At 38.9% G+C, this 17,983-nt stretch overlaps 1 protein-coding gene across 2 annotated transcripts in view; it reads right to left on the reverse strand.

Moving 5' to 3' along the window:
• ANKRD29 (ankyrin repeat domain 29) overlaps positions 1-17,983 on the reverse strand; it is a 338,553-nt gene that overhangs the window by 21,574 nt on the left and 298,996 nt on the right. The window lies entirely within an intron of this gene.

The following is a 17,983-nucleotide window of genomic DNA, read 5'->3' on the forward strand; positions in this document are numbered from 1 at the left end:
AAACCCTTTATGGGCGAGCTAATTCATGAGAATCAAACCGGCTTCATGCCTGGACGTAATCCCGTAAAGAATACGAGGAAACTTCTGATTTTGCTCGAATCTTTCTCTAACAAATACAAACTTGCAGAATCTGGCGATAATATAGACAGGGCCATTCTTACGGTTGATGCCGAGAAGGCCTTTGATAGGGTCAGTTGGGATCATCTATTCTTTGCGTTGGAACGTTTTGGGTTTTCAGGATTCTTTACCAACTACATACGCCTGATTTATAGTACCCCCTCCTCTGCGGTGATTATTAATAATACTTCTACACAACGATTTGATCTATTTAGAGGGACTAGACAGGGTTGTCCGCTTTCACCTTTCCTGTTTAATCTTAGTATAGAACCCTTAGCTATCCGATTACGACAAGAACTGGAAGGGATTACATGGGCGGGGGAGAAACTGGTGCTTCTCCAATACGCAGACGATCTCCTTATATTTATATCTAATCTTAAAGTATCGTTGCCTATCCTACAGAGGATAACCCAAGAGTTTGGGGAAATATCCGGATTTAAGATCAATACTTCAAAATCGGAATTAATGTGGATACATAAAAACTTAGTATCACGGGTGAAGCATCCCTTTCAAGAAGTCTCCCAGATTACTTATCTGGGTTTACGTTTATCCAGAAACGCGGAAGATTGGTATAGCCTAAATCATAGGTCAGTGCTGGACTCGTGCAAGAAAAAGCTTGAGGACTGGACTAGGTTACCAATTTCGCTGACCGCTCGTGTGACCCTGATTAAGTCAGTGATTTTTCCAAAACTCCTCTATATATTGCAAAATATTCCGTGGTTTTTACACAAAAGAGATATTACTATATATAATAAAGCTTGCTCCAAATTCCTTTGGAATGGCAAGAGACCACGGATCTCCGTTTCTAAGCTTATGAATTCTAAGTTAGCAGCTGGCTTGGCACTTCCTAATATTCAGACATATAACCTGGTTATTATAGCCAGATTTGCTTTAGATTGGCTAACTGAGAAGGATCAGATTACATCTTTCACTTGGGAATCTAAGGCTGTAGTCCCCTTTAAGTTAAAGGCTCTGTTGCATTGCCCCCTTACATCCCTGCCTTCTAATATATTCTACCTAGGTACCTTCAAGAACGTCATTGTAGCCTGGCAAAGACTGTGTACAGAGGTGGGAATCTCGCCTCATGTCTCACAATATTTACCTATAGTGGGCAATCCAGAGTTTAGCCCTGGTATTTATAATCAGATATTTAGAGAATGGGAGTCAAAGGGCCTTCAGACCCTGGGTCAAATTCGAGATACAGAAGGGCAGCCAGTCACATTCCATGAAATTACGACACGATTTGCTTTAGGGGCGCGAGAATTCTATGCCTATCTTCAAGTAAGGCATCTTCTCTGGGAGCTGAACAGGAAACATGGGAACGAATGGACTCTGGGTGAATTACAGCCTAGGATTATTATTTATGCGGCAGGAATATACGCTATCTCCCCCTTATATTTAGTGCTAAATCAGAAAGCTTCAAATCTGCAAATTAATGAAATGATTGCTAGGTGGTCTACTTTATTTCCAGAAATTGATGAGGAGACTATTGTTGGGAGCTTTAAAATAACCCAGCAGAGCTGGGTCCCGACAACTTGGAGGGAGTCACAGATGAAAATTGGGCTGCAGAGATACCTTACACCTGCGGTCCTCTCTAAGTGGTACAAAAGTAAGGTGCCATGCCCCAGATGCTCATCTATAGGGTCGGATTTATTCCATTGTTTATGGAGCTGCCCCAAAATAGGTCAATATTGGGGAAAGATTGCATTCTGGATGACGGCGGTTTTAAAGCTGAATCATAACTTTTCCCCATTAGAAATCTTCTTTCTGGTGAAGTACCAGGGCATTACCAAGAACTATAGTCTGATAAATACTATTATACTAACAGCACGTAGCCTCATTTTTAAAGCATGGAAAGCATCTTCGGCACCTACTATGGCCCAATTTAAAATGGCCCTCTGCAATCAACTTATAACAGAACAGTATAATATACCATTCCCGCAAGATAAATACCTAGAAGTATTTTTTAAAAAATGGGAACCTTTTGTAAAATCTCTGCCCCTTTTACAACAAAATAAAATAATCAAACCTTTCAGAAATTCGGAGTTTGTTCAGTTTAACATCCTAGGGGGCCGCTTTCCGGAAGAATGGGCAACAGATGCCGAGTGAGATAGTATGGGGGGGGGGGGGGGGGAGAATGGGAGGGAGGATCCTTATCTCTGTTATTAATTAATTATATAATATATATATATATATATTTTTTTTTTTTGTTTTGTTTTGTTTTGTTTTGTTAATATGGCTTGTTCTGTTCTTTCTAATGGGGGAGGGATAAAAGGGGGAAACTCCAGAGACAAAGAAAGACTAGATATTGTATAAAGGTTTATCTGGTTACCCTACGCATTTCTCTATGTTCACTTTTATAATTATTAGTGCACTATATAAATTTGAATGATGTATAGATACCCTTTCTTTTTTTAAACTAATCTATATGTCTTTTTACCTAAGTGTGTATTTATACACTATGTATACTCACTGTGACACATGTTTTTATACTTGGTAACCGAGATTGTAATAACCTTCTCTGTCTTTGTCATAAATAAATATTTAAAAAAAAAAAAAAAGAACGTTATGAAACTTTTTGTTTTGGAGAAAATATAGGTCAGTAGGTTTTAATTAATGTTTATTAACTTTAATATGTTAGTTGTTTAGCTTAAAAATTATAACAGAAAGTAATCATTTAACCTTGTTCTTAAAGTTTTACAGCTGGCTCTGTTTGAGCGGTTGCATTCCATAGACAGTTGTTATCAGCTCTGCAGTGTTATTCCCCTTATCTTATTTTTCATGCCGATAAGGCAGTTCTTCATACTAAGTTAGGTTTCCTTCCTAAGGTTGTTTCTAATTGAAATATAAATTAGGAAATTGTTGTTCCCTCTCTGTGTCCTAATACTTCTTCTTCCAAAGAACGTTTGTTATACAATTTGGATGTTGTATGTGCTCTTAAATTCTACTTACAGGCAACTAAGGATTTTCGCCAGTCCTCTGCCCTCTTTGTCTGTTTCTTTGGTAAAGGTAAAGATCAGAAAGCTACTGCTACTACTCTTTCTTTTTGGTTACGAAGTATAATTCGTTTGGCTTATGAGACTGCTGGAAAGCTGCCTCCTGAGATAATTACAGCTCATTCCACAAAGCTGTTTCCTCTTCCTCTGTTTCTTCTTCTTGGGCTTTCAAAAATGAAGCTTCTGTGGAACAAATTTGCAAGGCTGCAACTTCTTCTCTACACACTTTTTCCAAATTTTCCAAATTTTATACTTTTGCCTAGGCTGAGGCTTCTTTTGGGAGAAAGGTTCTTCAAGCGGTGGTGCCTTCTGTTTAGGACTGCCTGTCTTGTCCCTCCCTATTTATCTGTGTCCTCTAGCTTGGGTATTGGTTCCCAACAGTAATTACTCAAGCTGTGGACTCACCATATCTTAGGAAAGAAAAACAAAATTTATTCTTATCTGATAAATGTATTTCTTTCTGGATATGGTGAGTCCATGGCCCCACCCTTTATTTTAAGACAGTTTTTCTTTTGACTATAACCTCAGGCACCTTGTGTTACTCCTTCTTCTCCATTTCCCTTCGGTCGTATGACTGGGGGTTGCGGATAAGTGAGCGATACTTAGCAGTTTAACTGTGGTGCTCTTTGCCTCCTCCTGCTGGCCAGGAGTGATATTCCCAACAGTAACTACTCAAGCCGTGGACTCACCATATCCGGAAAAAAATAACTTTATCAGGTAAGCATAAATGTATTTTTTTATTTGCTTCCATGCAAATTAGTACAAAATATATTAAAGGGACACTGAATCCACATTTTTTCTTTCATGATTCAGATAGAGCATGCAATTTTAAGCAACTTTCTAATTTACTCCTATTATCAATTTTTCTTCATTCTCTTGCTATGTTTATTTGAAAAAGAAGGCATCTAAGTTTTTTTTTTTTGGTTCAGAACTGTGAACAGCACTTTTTTATTGGTGGATGAATTTATCCACCAATCAGCAAGAACAACCCAGGTTGTTCACCAAAAATGGGTCGATATCTAAACTTACATTCTTGCATTTCAAATAAAGATACCAAGAGAATGAAGAAAAATTGATAGTATAAGTAGATTATAAAGTTGCTTAAAATTGCATGCTCTATCTGAATCATGAATGAAAAAATTTGGGTTCAGTGTCCCTTTAAATATATTATATTATAAATGCTGCAGCTAGAAGGGAGGAAATGTATATAATTATATTTGGAGCACATTAAAAATATTAGAGTTATTCTTAATGAAGTACATTTACTTTCATGGTATTGTGTGAAGCTCATTTAATCAAGTGATTTCAAATAAGGTTGACTAGACTAAGAACCAAGGGCCATAACCATTTTCCAGTCATCTAGCAATTTTGGCAAATCTCAGAGGGGAGAAAAGCCCTGTTGTCCTTCTTACTCCTCATTAAGTCCTAGGTTCCCAGAAATCTAAGAATGAACAAACCTACCCAGTAATGCCGAACCCATACCCAAATTACAAAAATTCTACTGCATAACACTTGCTTATGAATTCTTCATCCCAGGCCCAGATAGAGGCCCAGATTACAAGTGGATCACTATAGATAGGTTGCTATATCAATATCGCTGGACTGCGCAAGAATTAGTGAGCAAATTGATATCACAAGTCCGTGGTAAAACAGATTTACCATAGAAGGTTTAGTGTTATCATTTCAGTGGATATCGTGACCACAATAAACATCACTCATATTAGTTGAAAATAAGTGCTAAACGAATTAGTGCGACCTAAGGACTGAAGTAAAGTGTTAGGGCTAAAATAAAAGTTTCAGAAAACACTTTTAAAAGATATTAAAGTATTACACTCATATACACACATATTTAATAAAAACATACGTTTATTATTGAAAAAAAATGTGTAAAATTCCTATGTTCTTCAAGACTCCAGGTGTAAGATTACGGTAATCTTATCCACACTGTGTCCACAGGGTTCTAAGCCAGCCCTTATTATTTATATACAGTTACCCATATAAGATTTATATCACAGTCCTCCCAGAGAGTAATATATTAAAGACTTCTCACCATTTCTGCATTCTTCTTACTCTCCACCACCGTTTACTTGGTTCCAAGCAAGTAAACAAACAAGATGGATGTCTCAGTTCCCTATTCATTGTGACCTCTTCACAGCTATGGAGCGTAGACATTCACTTAGAAGGGATAACCAAAGCAAGGCTGCTTGGTTCCAAAGCTAATACCACACTCACAGAGCTCCAAACACAGCTATATTTCTCACCCACAAACCTTCCCTCATTGGGCTTCATCAGGCATGTGATAATGATGTCAGACAGTTCTCTCTTATATGCAATTTGCTCGGTGAAATGTTATTTTTGCTAGTCTGTATAGATTTCCTATGATCTAATAATGCAAATACCAACTTCAACAATAGCGGTTACAGTGTTCATTGATTACAGTTCCCTCTTATGGTGACATAGGATGTGTTAAATTTAATTAAATTAATTACATACTATTGGTCACAATTATACAACCAATATAATCAGGGGGTCAGCAATCACTGCATATAACTCTTAAACACTTCATAAAATCCAATTCATGCAAAATAGGAGAAGCTAGATTGCATTGGGGAAAAACAAGTAAAGTAATAAACAAAATTATTTATTTTCCTCTAAGGTTTTATTATTTTTCTGACTGAAGATCACTCTGTGCACAGAAAATAATTTCACTTTGATACAGGGAAACTGTCAGGGGAACAGGAGGCTTCCCCTGAATCCAGTGGCAAAGAACAAGAGAACAGACAAAGTCCAAGGCATAACAATAGGCAAGGGGTACAGCAGCAATCATACGGCTAGATTTAGAGTTTTGTCGGTAAAGACCTGTGTAGCTAACGCAGCTTTTTTTCCTACCGCTGCTCCCAAACAACGCTGGTATTTAGAGTTGTCTGAAGGGCTGCGTTAGGCTCCAAAAAGGGTGCGTTGAGCCTAATTTACTGCCACTTCAACCCTCAATACCAGCGTTGCTTACAGTAGCGGTAAGCAGCTAAAACGTGCTCGTGCACGATTCCCCCATAGGAAACAATGGGGCAGTTTGGGCTGAAAAAAAACCTAACACCTGCAAAAAAGCAGCGTTAAGCTCCTAACGCAGCCCCATTGTTTCCTATGAGGAAACAGTTTCTAAGTCTGCACCTAACACCCTAACATGAACCCCGAGTCTAAACACCCCTAACCTTACACTCATTAACCCCTAATCTGCTGCCCCCACTATCGCTGACACCTGCATTACACAATTAACCCCTAATCTGCCGCTCCGGACACCGCCGGCACCTACATTATCCCTAACAACCCCTAATCTGCTGCCCCCCCTCCAACGTCGCCGCTACCTTACCTACACTTATTAACCCCTAATCTGCCGACCGGACCTCGCCGCTACTCTAATAAATGTATTAACCCCTAAACCGCCGCCCTCCCGCCTCGCAAACCCTATAATAAATTGTATTAACCCCTAATCTGCCCCCCCCAACGTCGCCGCCACTTAACTTCAAGTATTAACTCTTAATCTGCCGACCGGACCTCGCCGCTACTCTAATAAATGTATTAACCCCTAAAGCTAAGTCTGATCGGACAGCCAATAGAATGCGAGCTCAATCTGATTGGCTGATTGGATCAGACAATCGGATTGAACTTGAATCTGATTGGCAGATTCAATCAGCCAATCAGATTTTTCCTACCTTAATTCCGATTGGCTGATAGAATCCTATCAGCCAATCGGAATTCGAGGAACCTTCATTCGTCGAGTAGTCGTCGGGGAAGAAGGATGTTCCGCGCCAGAGGTCTTGAAGATGGAGCCGCTCCTCGTCGGATGGATGAAGATAGAAGATGCCGCTTGGATGAAGATGTCTTCCGGTCTGTATGTCCTCTTCTGCCCGGATAGGATGAAGACTTCTGCCGGTCTGGATGTCCTCTTCTGCCCCATCGGATAAAGACTTCGGCCCGGCTGGGTGAAGATGACTCAAGGTAGGGAGATCTTCAGGGGGGTAGTGTTAGGTTTATTTAAGGGGGGTTTGGGTTAGAGTAGGGGTATGTGGGTGGTGGGTTTTAATGTTGGGGGGGTTGTATTTTTTTTTACAGGCAAAAGAGCTGATTACTTTGGGGCATGCCCCGCAAAAAGCCCTTTTAAGGGCTGGTAAAAGAGCTGGTTACTTTTTAATTTAGAATAGGGTAGGGACCTTTATTATTTTGGGGGCCTTTTTATTTTATTAGGGGGCTTAGAGTAGGTGTAATTAGCCTAATATTCTTGTAATCTTTTTTTATTTTTTGTAATTTAGTGGGTTTTTTTTTTTGTAATTTAGTTTATTTTATTTAATTGTATGTAATTGTAGGTAATTTATTTAATTTATTGATAGTGTAGTGTTAGTTTTAATGGTAACTTAGGTTAGGATTTATTTTACAGGTAATTTTGTAATTATTTTAACTAGGTAGCTATTAAATAGTAAATAACTATTTAATAGCTATTGTACCTAGTTAAAATAAATACAAAGTTGACTGTAAAATAAATATAAATCCTAAAATAGCTACAATATAATTATTCGTTATATTGTAGCTATATTAGGGTTTATTTTACAGGTAAGTATTTAGTTTTAAATAGGAATACTTTAGTTAATAATATTTAATTTATTTCGTTAAATTAAAATTATATTTAATTTAGGGGGGTGTTAGGGTTAGGGTTAGACTTAGCTTTAGGGGTTAATACATTTATTAGAGTAGCGGCGAGGTCCGTTCGTCAGATTAGGGGTTAATACTTGAAGTTAGGTGGCGATGTAAGGGTGGGCAGATTAGGGGTTAATACAATTAATTATATGGTTTGCGAGGCGGGAGTGCGGCGGTTTAGGGGTTAATACATTTATTATAGTGGAGGCGAGGTCCGGTCGGCAGATTAGGGGTTAATAAGTGTAGGTAGGTGGTGGCGATGTTGGGGGGGCAGATTAGGGGTTAATAAATATTATGTAGGTGTCGGCGATGTTGGGGGCAGCAGATTAGGGGTTCATAGGGATAATGTAGGTGGTGGCGATGTGCGGTCAGCAGATTAGGGGTTAAAAATATTTATTATAGTGGCGGCGATGTGGGGGGACCTCGGTTTAGGGGTACATAGGTAGTTTATGGGTGCTAGTGTACTTTAGAGCACTGTAGTTAAGAGCTTTATAAACCGACGTTAGCCCAGAAAGCTCTTAACTACAGCCTTTCCATGGGCGGTAGGAGTCTTGTCGGTAGAGGGTGTACCGCTCACTTCAGGACTCTAAATACCAGTGTTAGGAAGATCCCATTGAAAAGATAGGATACGCAATTGGCATAAAGGGATCTGCAGTATGGAAAAGTTGCGGCTTGAAAGTGAGCGGTACACCTTTACCTGGCTGACTCTAAATACCAGCGGGCGGCCAAAAGCAGCGTTAGGACCCCTTAACGCTGCTTTTGATGGCTAACGCAGAACTCTAAATCTAGGCGAATGTCAGGAGTATCTGAGGTCAGGGCAGGCAGAGAAGAAGCAACTTCTAAAGGCAATCCAAAGTTTAGAGGCCAGGGAGTCAAAACCAGAGTTGAGGAAGCAGGAAAAAGGATAATAAGCGCTTAGTATCTGTGAACCAGCCAGCAGAATAACTGCAGTGAGTGATAGGACTATCTGGGCTTTAAACTCTGCAAGGACCAGGAACGCCCCCATTGCTCAGGCAACGCAGGTGTAGCAGTTGCCTGAGCACCTATGAGAGGCACAGTGCACAAAAGTGTAGTCGCAGGACACTCCCCCTTACAAAACCCTGCTATTGATTGCTGGTGATTTGTGGTGGTAAATAATACATTTTTATTTTGATATAACTACTGCTCCTTCATTGGTAATCATCATCCATGTTTTCATGAACTTGTGATGCATGACCAAGTGCTGGCTATTGGCCAAGGTTTCACTTTTTTCCTTATTTTTGTTATAATAATTTATTGATCCTCTGTACACCAGAGATTCCTAAGAAATCTTTTGTTGGGACTTCATGCTCTATCCACTTTTTAATGACTCCCCAATGGAGCTGGTATAGATTTTTTTTTTTTAAATATTTTTTATTGAGGTTGTGAGAAATATTACATAAAATATTCATCCAATGACAATGAAAACATAGTATTGAAACATACATTATTAGCACAAAAACATAGCTAAGAAGTAAAGAGATAATAGCTCTAGGTATAAACTCTGTGCGTCTCTATGAGAACAGAATTAAAGTAAATCTGGAATATACAGCAATGTCTGGTGTTCAGATTGCCAGTGTGTAGATGAAGAAATTTACATCAAATGACAAGCAAATGAAAGTGGTATTGCAAGACATGCACAACTAGGTTGTCATTAAAGGATAACGGAACCTCATTTTTATATTATATAACTAGGAAATATGGTCCCCACCTTGCCATAAAGAACATTCATGAAGTTGTTTATTCTAGTTAAATTGGGGCAAGTGTGGATTAGTTTTTGTTAGGTCGCTCTTGGACCAAATTAGCAAGGAAGGGGGAAAAGAAGTCCAGCGGGCAAGAGCCGCTCTGAGTGAAGTAAAGGAGGGGATGAGGAGCGGAGCCATTTAGGATACCAGAGTATTAATGTGGAGGGAGTGAATGAAGGTTATGTTATATAGCTATAAAGGTGGACTCCATAAGAAACGACTTACTGTTTAGATGACTAATAGGGAGGGACAAAGCAAGTTCAAGGTACAATAATTAACGAAATAGGACTCGTCCATTATATATAATACACCTAGAGAGCCCTAGATATGACGATGTGTTAGCAGCAATTAGTTACTATGAGTGATGCTCCATATGATGTGTAGCGACTGAAATATTTAACTATTAATATTATCTAATATTGAGCCACATCTAATAGGCGATAATACTCTGAGGTCCCGGCCGCAGACCCAGTAGTATATCACTGTAAATGTTAGGCATGTTAAATGTGGGAAACTTAGATGCTACACTGAAAGACGTCTTGAGTATGTACAATACTATATACTGTTATCATGGAGACTTACCACTCTTCTAGATGCATACTAAAGCCTAAATCCTTATAGATATGGAATGAACGTCTGTCTAATCCCATGAAGACTAAGAGGACCAAAGCTTTATACATATTACAAGTTCAATGTTTAGTTCTATACAGGTCTCTCATATCTAATTGCCTTTATACATATATTTAACCTTGCTAATGACATATATTAGCACCAAGAGGTAGGGGTGCTCATAGGTATATATCCCCTTGAAGCTGTAGTGTAGCCGCTAGTGAGTGTGTGCACGCACAAACACCAACGCATATATACATCTAGATAGATATACATACACATATATGGAGGGGATCTCCGCTGTGGAGACTGATCAAATGTGCCGATATGAGGATTAGTATACTTACCCAGCAGCTGTACAAACAGGTTGGAGCTGCTAGTAAAAGGGTTAGTGAGAGAGCTAGACCTCCGTGTAGATGGGTTTGGGCGTTTGGTGCTAGTGTAAGATCGTGCTTTAGTTCCTCCGTGGATAGACTAATTTTGCCCTAAATTGTGCAGTACGGAGCATCCCAAGCACAATGTGTTCCTCTCAGCTCCCAGTTCAGCCGCCTCATTTGACTTGGCCCCATCATCTGCAGGAGGACTTCTAGATGAATCAGCCATCTCAGGACCATAGGAAGTATAAACTGTCGGCTGGAAACTGCATACTCTGGTCACTCCAAGCAGCGGTGTCTGCGATGTCACGAGATATGTTGCGTTCTGTTGCCCAGGTCCTGTGAGGACCGGGGGGTGCTGCGAGATACTGTTCTGTAAAGCTATTTTCAGCTGTTTCGTTGACCTCGGAGCGAGGTCCTCCGTAGTTGTTGTATACCAGTTTGTAAGGTCCTGTGGCAAATCTGTGTTGCATTGTGTCGGGTCTGGTTCCGACCGGTCTGTCTCCACCTTCACTTCTCTAGACAGTGTTGTATGTTGTGATGGGTCCACCGCAGCTCTCAGTTCAGCAACAAGAGCTTGCTGGTGAAAGTCCATGGAGCGCATTAAATCGTGCATCGCCAAAAGAAATTGTTGCTCCATTAATATGCTGAAGGTGCAAGTATAAGAAGTATGTTTCCGTCAGTTAAGGCGGTGCGTGGGTAGTTTCAAGTATAATGGTGGTAGCTTCGTAGCGGTCTCAGCTAACTAATAGGCCTCAGTGCCAATATTATGTCAATTATATGTTAGTTTAGTCCCAAGCTTTATGATTAATATCTTAGGATATAATAGAAGCCGAATATAGAAATATATAAAGTCTTAGGGTGCCACAAAGTAGTATTTTGATAATCAGATTTCAGGAGCTCTGAGATGGCACGTCTTGTTGCTTCGGCAGTTGGCTCCGCCCCCCCCAGAGCTGGTATAGATTTAATTTATTTATATAGATATATAGTTTAAAAAAATAATATATAGATATATATAGAATTATATATTTAAAAATAAAAATAACATTTACTTCTAAGTGAAGAACATTCCTTTGGGTTAGTACTTGAGTGAAAAAAAGAGAAGAATTTTAGCATACCTCATAGAAATATATGAGGAAAGGCATTAAGCACGGTCATGCTATCTGACCTCCAAGTGTTAGTGTAACTCAGTCTTTTTATTTTCAACTTTTAATACCAGTGCAAATATACAAACACAATTGTTTTATATAAAGGTAAGGGAGAGCATCTGAAGGGAATAACGTCTTCATTAATTAAATATGCATACATATTTCTACATATATCTGATGGTATTTTGGTAAAATATATAACTATACCTAAATATGTATATAAATGATTATATATACAGTAGGTATAGAAATATACAGATATACTGTATATAGGAATATCTATTTTTAAATACATAGAACATATTCTGCTATTTGCAGAACATAGGAATGTCCAGGGCCACCACTAGAAATTTTGGGGCCCCTTACTTAACCATTGATCAGCCCCCCCCCCTTTAAAATGTGAAATTTTTGACCAAGTGACTAAAACATATATGCACTTTATGTAGTCAAACTTGTAAATGTTGTAAAGGTAGTAAAATACAAACACAGAAACACACAGACTCACTCATACACTGAAACACACACTCACACATAAGGATTCACATATAGACACTCTAGCAGACACACAAAGAAACATACAAACACACTCAGACACAGACACCCACACAGACACTCAGCACTTGTTTACATTGACCTGACAAGTAGTGAAATAGACTACAGTTTTGGCAAAAAAGGAGATTTACAAGACACAATATGGAGTTCTGATTATCTTTTTGTCAAGGAAGATGCCAACTATATGATGCCAACAGCATGCAGTGGCTGAAAGGAAGGGCTCTGAACTGCCTAAGCAACAATTTAAAGGTTAAGTGGTAGATTGGTGACTTCTGGAAAGGTCTCAGTCTCAAAGTCTGTAGAAAGATGTGAACAATCAGTAGTAAGGTCAAAATGACCTAAAAAGGAACAGACAATGGACACGCACACACAAACTCAAACACAAACTTGCACATACACCCTAGGAAACACCCACAGAGACAGCCTCAGAAAACACACAAAGACATGCACACTCACAGACACCCACAGAAAACACACAAAGACATATACACACAGAAAGAGACCCACAGAAAACACACAAAGACATACACACACAGACACACACAGAAAACACACAAAGTCATACATACACACACACCCTCACTGAAACATCCACAGAAAACACACAAAGACATACACACACACACCCTCACAGAGACACCCACAGAAAACACACAAACATATGCACACACCATCACAGAGACACCTACAGAAAACACACAGACATATGCAAACACACCACAGAGACATCCACAGAAAACACACAGACATACACACCCTTACAGAAACACCAACATAAAATGCACAGACATATGCACATACCCTCACAGAGACATTCACAGAAAACACAGACATACAAACACACACACACCCTCACAGAGACATCCACAGAAAACACACAAAGACATACACACCCACCCTCACAGAGGCATCCACAGAAAATACAATAAGACATACATACACACACACACACACAGACCCACACAAATACACCCACAGAAAATGCACAAATAAATATGCACACACGATCACAGAGACAATAACAGAAAATGCACAGACATACACACACACACACACACACCCTCACAGAGACACCCACAGAAAATGCACAAAGACAGACGCACACACCCTCAAAGATACATCAACTGAAAACACACAAAGACATAGGCACACACTCTCACAGAGACACCCACAGAAAATGCACAAAGACATACGCACACACACCCTCACAGAGACATCCACAGAAAACACACAAAGACATACACACCCACCCTCACAGAGGCATCCACAGAAAATACACAAACACATACATATACACAGGCACACACCCTCACAGAGACATCTACAGAAAATGCACAGACAGACACACACACACCCTCACAGAGAGACCCACAGAAAAAAATACACACACTCATAGAGACAACAACAAAAGCACAAATACATAAACACAGACACCCACAGAAACACTCACAGTAGGTAAAATTTCTGCACATTGCCATTCCCTAAATCAACAGTGTGTGACATGCATGCTAAAAAAATAGCAGAAATTAAGAGATCCCTTTTTAAAGAATCATATTTGTAAATGTGCAAACAAAAATACTTCTGTGAATTCAAAATTGTACATTAAATGATCTGCCAGAATGGGTAGATGAAGAAAAGCACTTTTGAAAGGTTGACATATGTTTGTTCCCCCCCCCCCCCTCATTTCCCCCAACCATGAACACCACTTTAAATCTGATGCACAAATATTCCCATCTGTCAGCTGTACGTATGGATTTTGAAAATGCTGTACTCTATATGGTCTTGGTGGAACCATGAGTTGTGGTACTCAGTCTCATAGCATTAGATCTGGTTAAATGCAGGATTTAGGCATGTTTGTATGTATTTCAAAAGTCAGCTGTAGTGTAAACTGAATAGTGTTAAGTTAACCTGTCTCATTTCAAACACTGGGCAATCTTAGCCTGACAGTATAACATGTTATGCAAACGTAAAAATCTTAGATAAAATGCCTCCTGGCATCTGGAAAGTCCTTACATAAAAGAGCAGTAAACTGGAATGTAATATATATATATATATATATATATATATATATATATATATATATATATATATATATATATATATATATATATATATATATATAGATATATATATATATATATAAATAAAAAAAAATCATATCTGCCAAAAGGGGACCTACCATTTGTGTATTGAGGAGGAAATATTTCTGCATGATTTTAAATATATCATTTCTACAGCATTGTCAATTTATCATAAATACACTGCTGCATATTGATAAAAAAAAAATGTTTTTATGGACCCCTGGCACCACCATGCAAATACCACACTGAAGTTACAATCCGAAATTGCACAAAGAAATAAAAAACATTTACTATGTAAGTCCTACCTCCTCTGCAAATGAAAGTGATCTGCCGTCTGACTCAGGCACACACTGTACTAACTGAAGTGCCAAGTCTGTCTCACACTGTGCATAGTGGTTTAGTGCACACCCAGAAATCCTCTCAAATGCTAATGCTTTACTCCCTGTAATGACATTTCCCACGCTCAATAGCCCTCTGATGTAGCGCCCTCTGGTGCCTGCCAAATTTAAAAACAAAAAATAATAATAGTTATGCTTGCCTCATGGCGCCACCTGGCCCATTGAGCCCCTGACAGGAGTCACCCCATTTATCTCCTAATAGCGGTCCTGGGAATGTCAAATATTTACAGTAAATACATAGCTAAAACCTTTAATAAATATGAATATGTTTTTCCATGTTTTCATCTACTTAACTGCGAAGGGCTCCAATGAGCTTATTTATATGTATTATGTGTGTACAAATGTATTTATATGTGTATATATGTCTCTAAATACATATATACACACACATAAAAACACACTTTAAGTTCAACCCATTGTAATAGGCTGTGGTTAAATAGCACAAAACCAGCTACTTCATATACACAAATAAACCTGAAAATGCAATTTCTCAAATATTTTATACTCTGCAGGTGGTATAACAAGTCATTGAAAATAGATTAATGGAAAAACAATTTTATAGTGTACTGTCCCTTTAAAGCCTTTTGCCTGCCTTTCTTTTCAAACACCAGAGATCTCATATCTTATAACTTCTGTGTGCAATATTATTTTTAAATAAAAATTTTAGATGCTGTTATTATGAGTGTAACTATACTTTGTAATGTATTTTTGATGTGTTTTAAGCAACTTTTTTGTTTCGCGAAACAGTTAACCAGAGCTCTGAAGACGCGGTAATCATTCTAGCATAAATCACGACAGGGCCGGTGCTAGGATTTTTGGCCACACAGGCGAGGATACATTTTCCCGCCCCAATTACATACCATCTCATTGCTAGTTAAATGGAAATGAAACCCAAAATTTTCTATCATGATTCAGAAAGAGCATGATATTTTAAGCAACTTTCTAATTAACTATTATCAATGTGTCTTCATTCTCTTGGTATCTGTATTTGAAAAGCAGGAATGTAGGCTTAGGAGCTGCAATTGCTGATTGGTAGCTAAATGCAAATCAAACAGTGGTAGCACAGCATTGCAAATCAAACAATGGTAGGGCAGCATTGCAAATCAGACAGTGGCAGCGCTGCACAGCAAATCAAACTGTGGTAGTGCTGCACAGCAAATCAGACAGTGGTTGTGCTGCATTACACATCAGACAGTGATTGTTTTGCATTACACATCAGACAGTGGTTGTGCTGCATAGAAAATTAGCAAATCAGACAGTGGTTGTGCTGCAATACACATCAGACAGTGGTTGTGCTGCATAAAAAATCGGACAGTGGTTGTGCTGCATAAAAAAATCAGACAGTGGTTGTGCTGCATTACACATCAGACAGTTGTTGTGCTGCATAGCAAATCAGACAGTGGTTGTGCTGCATTGCACATCAGACAGTGGCTGTGCTGCATAACAAATCAGACAGTTGTGCTGCATAGCAAATCAGACAGTGGTTGTGCTGCATTACACATCAGACAGTGGTTGTGCTGCATAGCAAATCAGACAGTGGTTAGGCTGCGAAGCAAATCAGACAGTAGTTGTACTGCATAACAAATAAGACAGTCATTGTGCTGCATAACAAATCAGACAGTGGTTGTACTTCATAGCAAATCAGACAGTGGTTGTGCTGCTTTACACATCAGACAGTGGTTGCACTGCATTACACATCAGACAGTGGTTGTCCTGCATAGCAATTCAGACAGTGGTTGTGCAGCATTACACATCAGACAGTGGTTGTGCTGCATTACACATCAGACAGTGGTTGTGCTGCATAGCAAATCAGACAGTGGTTGTGCTGCATAGCAAATTATACAGTATTTGAGCTACATAACAAATCGGACAGTGGTTGTGCTGCATAGCAAATCAGGCAGTTGCTGCATAACAATTAATATGTGTAGCCCCAAGAGGACTTACCTGCATATTAATATTTTCTCTAAGTGGCTGTGGCCATGTAGTTAATAGTCTGGCAGGCAGCCCCCTGCAGCGTGATTGGGCTGTAGCAGGGAGGAACTTCTCTGGGTGGGACTAGGAGCGCTGCACAGCTTGGACACACCAGTGCCATTCTATAGCTTGAGTACTTGAGTGGGACGTCACCATCCATCCAAGGAACATGGAGTAAGGGACTGGAGGGCAGCACATGTAACCCACAGTGAGCCATGACCCCTGTGTGCTGGAAGGAACCAAGCATCGCTTCAGAGGGTGGCGGGGCCGGCGGTGTCCAAAGCGTGCGCCTGACGCTGACACTTCTGCTCTTAACTATTTGTACTCCACCAGGCCTCCAGCCTCTGAGTCTGACCCAGCTTTGATTGCAGTCTGCCACTGACTCTGGCAGCATCCATCACAGGTCACAGCCAACTTAGCCAAGGGCTGAATAAATTTAATGACGGACTGGCTATTGGCAATATGTTGCGCTGTGTTAGCTGCCTGCCTGGGGTAAAAAACGTAGTCAGACTTAAGTTTTTTACCGCAGACAGACAACACTTTGTGAGCTGTGAAGTGCAACATATTGCCAATAGCCAGTCCATCATGAAATTTATTCAGCCCTTTGTTGTGATGGCTGCCGTCCTGCCTGTTTTTTTTTTGTTTTTTTTTAAAGGCTTTATTCAATACTTTAACATACAGATTATTAACAAGTAAATATAGATAAACAGCCAAAAACATAATAAATCAAACTTAACTCTCATATCCCCCAGGTATCTTTCCTTATATTTATAATACTAAGACTCCCTGTAAACCCGTAAGTTTCTATAAGATCCTTTGCCGTCATCTAATAACTTTTCCTTAACCACCATAGCACATAGTAATTAGAGATATAAAGTGTGTATAAAGCCTAATAAAAAAAATAAAACAAAACAAAAATAATAAAATAAAAAAAATAAAAAAAATAACAATAACTCTGGTTATTTATAATAATAACAAAAAATGTTTTTGCACTAATATAATATAATATAACATCTTCAGCAACATTAAATTTTTAATTAATCTTTTTCATATTACTTATTTTCTCTAGGCTCATTTCAATCTAGTACCCCAGATATGCTCCTATACTTTTATTTGTAAAATATTTTTTATATTATAATATAAATCCATCTGATCCATCAATTGATAATGTAGTTTTTTCATCAATAGTAAATATTGTATTTGCGATTGCCATTCCATTATTGTCGGGGCTCTTTTCTGTTTCCATAATCTTGGTATTATCTGTTTCGCACTATTCAAAAGTATA

Source organism: Bombina bombina, chromosome 5, assembly GCF_027579735.1.
Source record: "Bombina bombina isolate aBomBom1 chromosome 5, aBomBom1.pri, whole genome shotgun sequence".
Taxonomy (NCBI): Eukaryota; Metazoa; Chordata; class Amphibia; order Anura; family Bombinatoridae; genus Bombina; species Bombina bombina.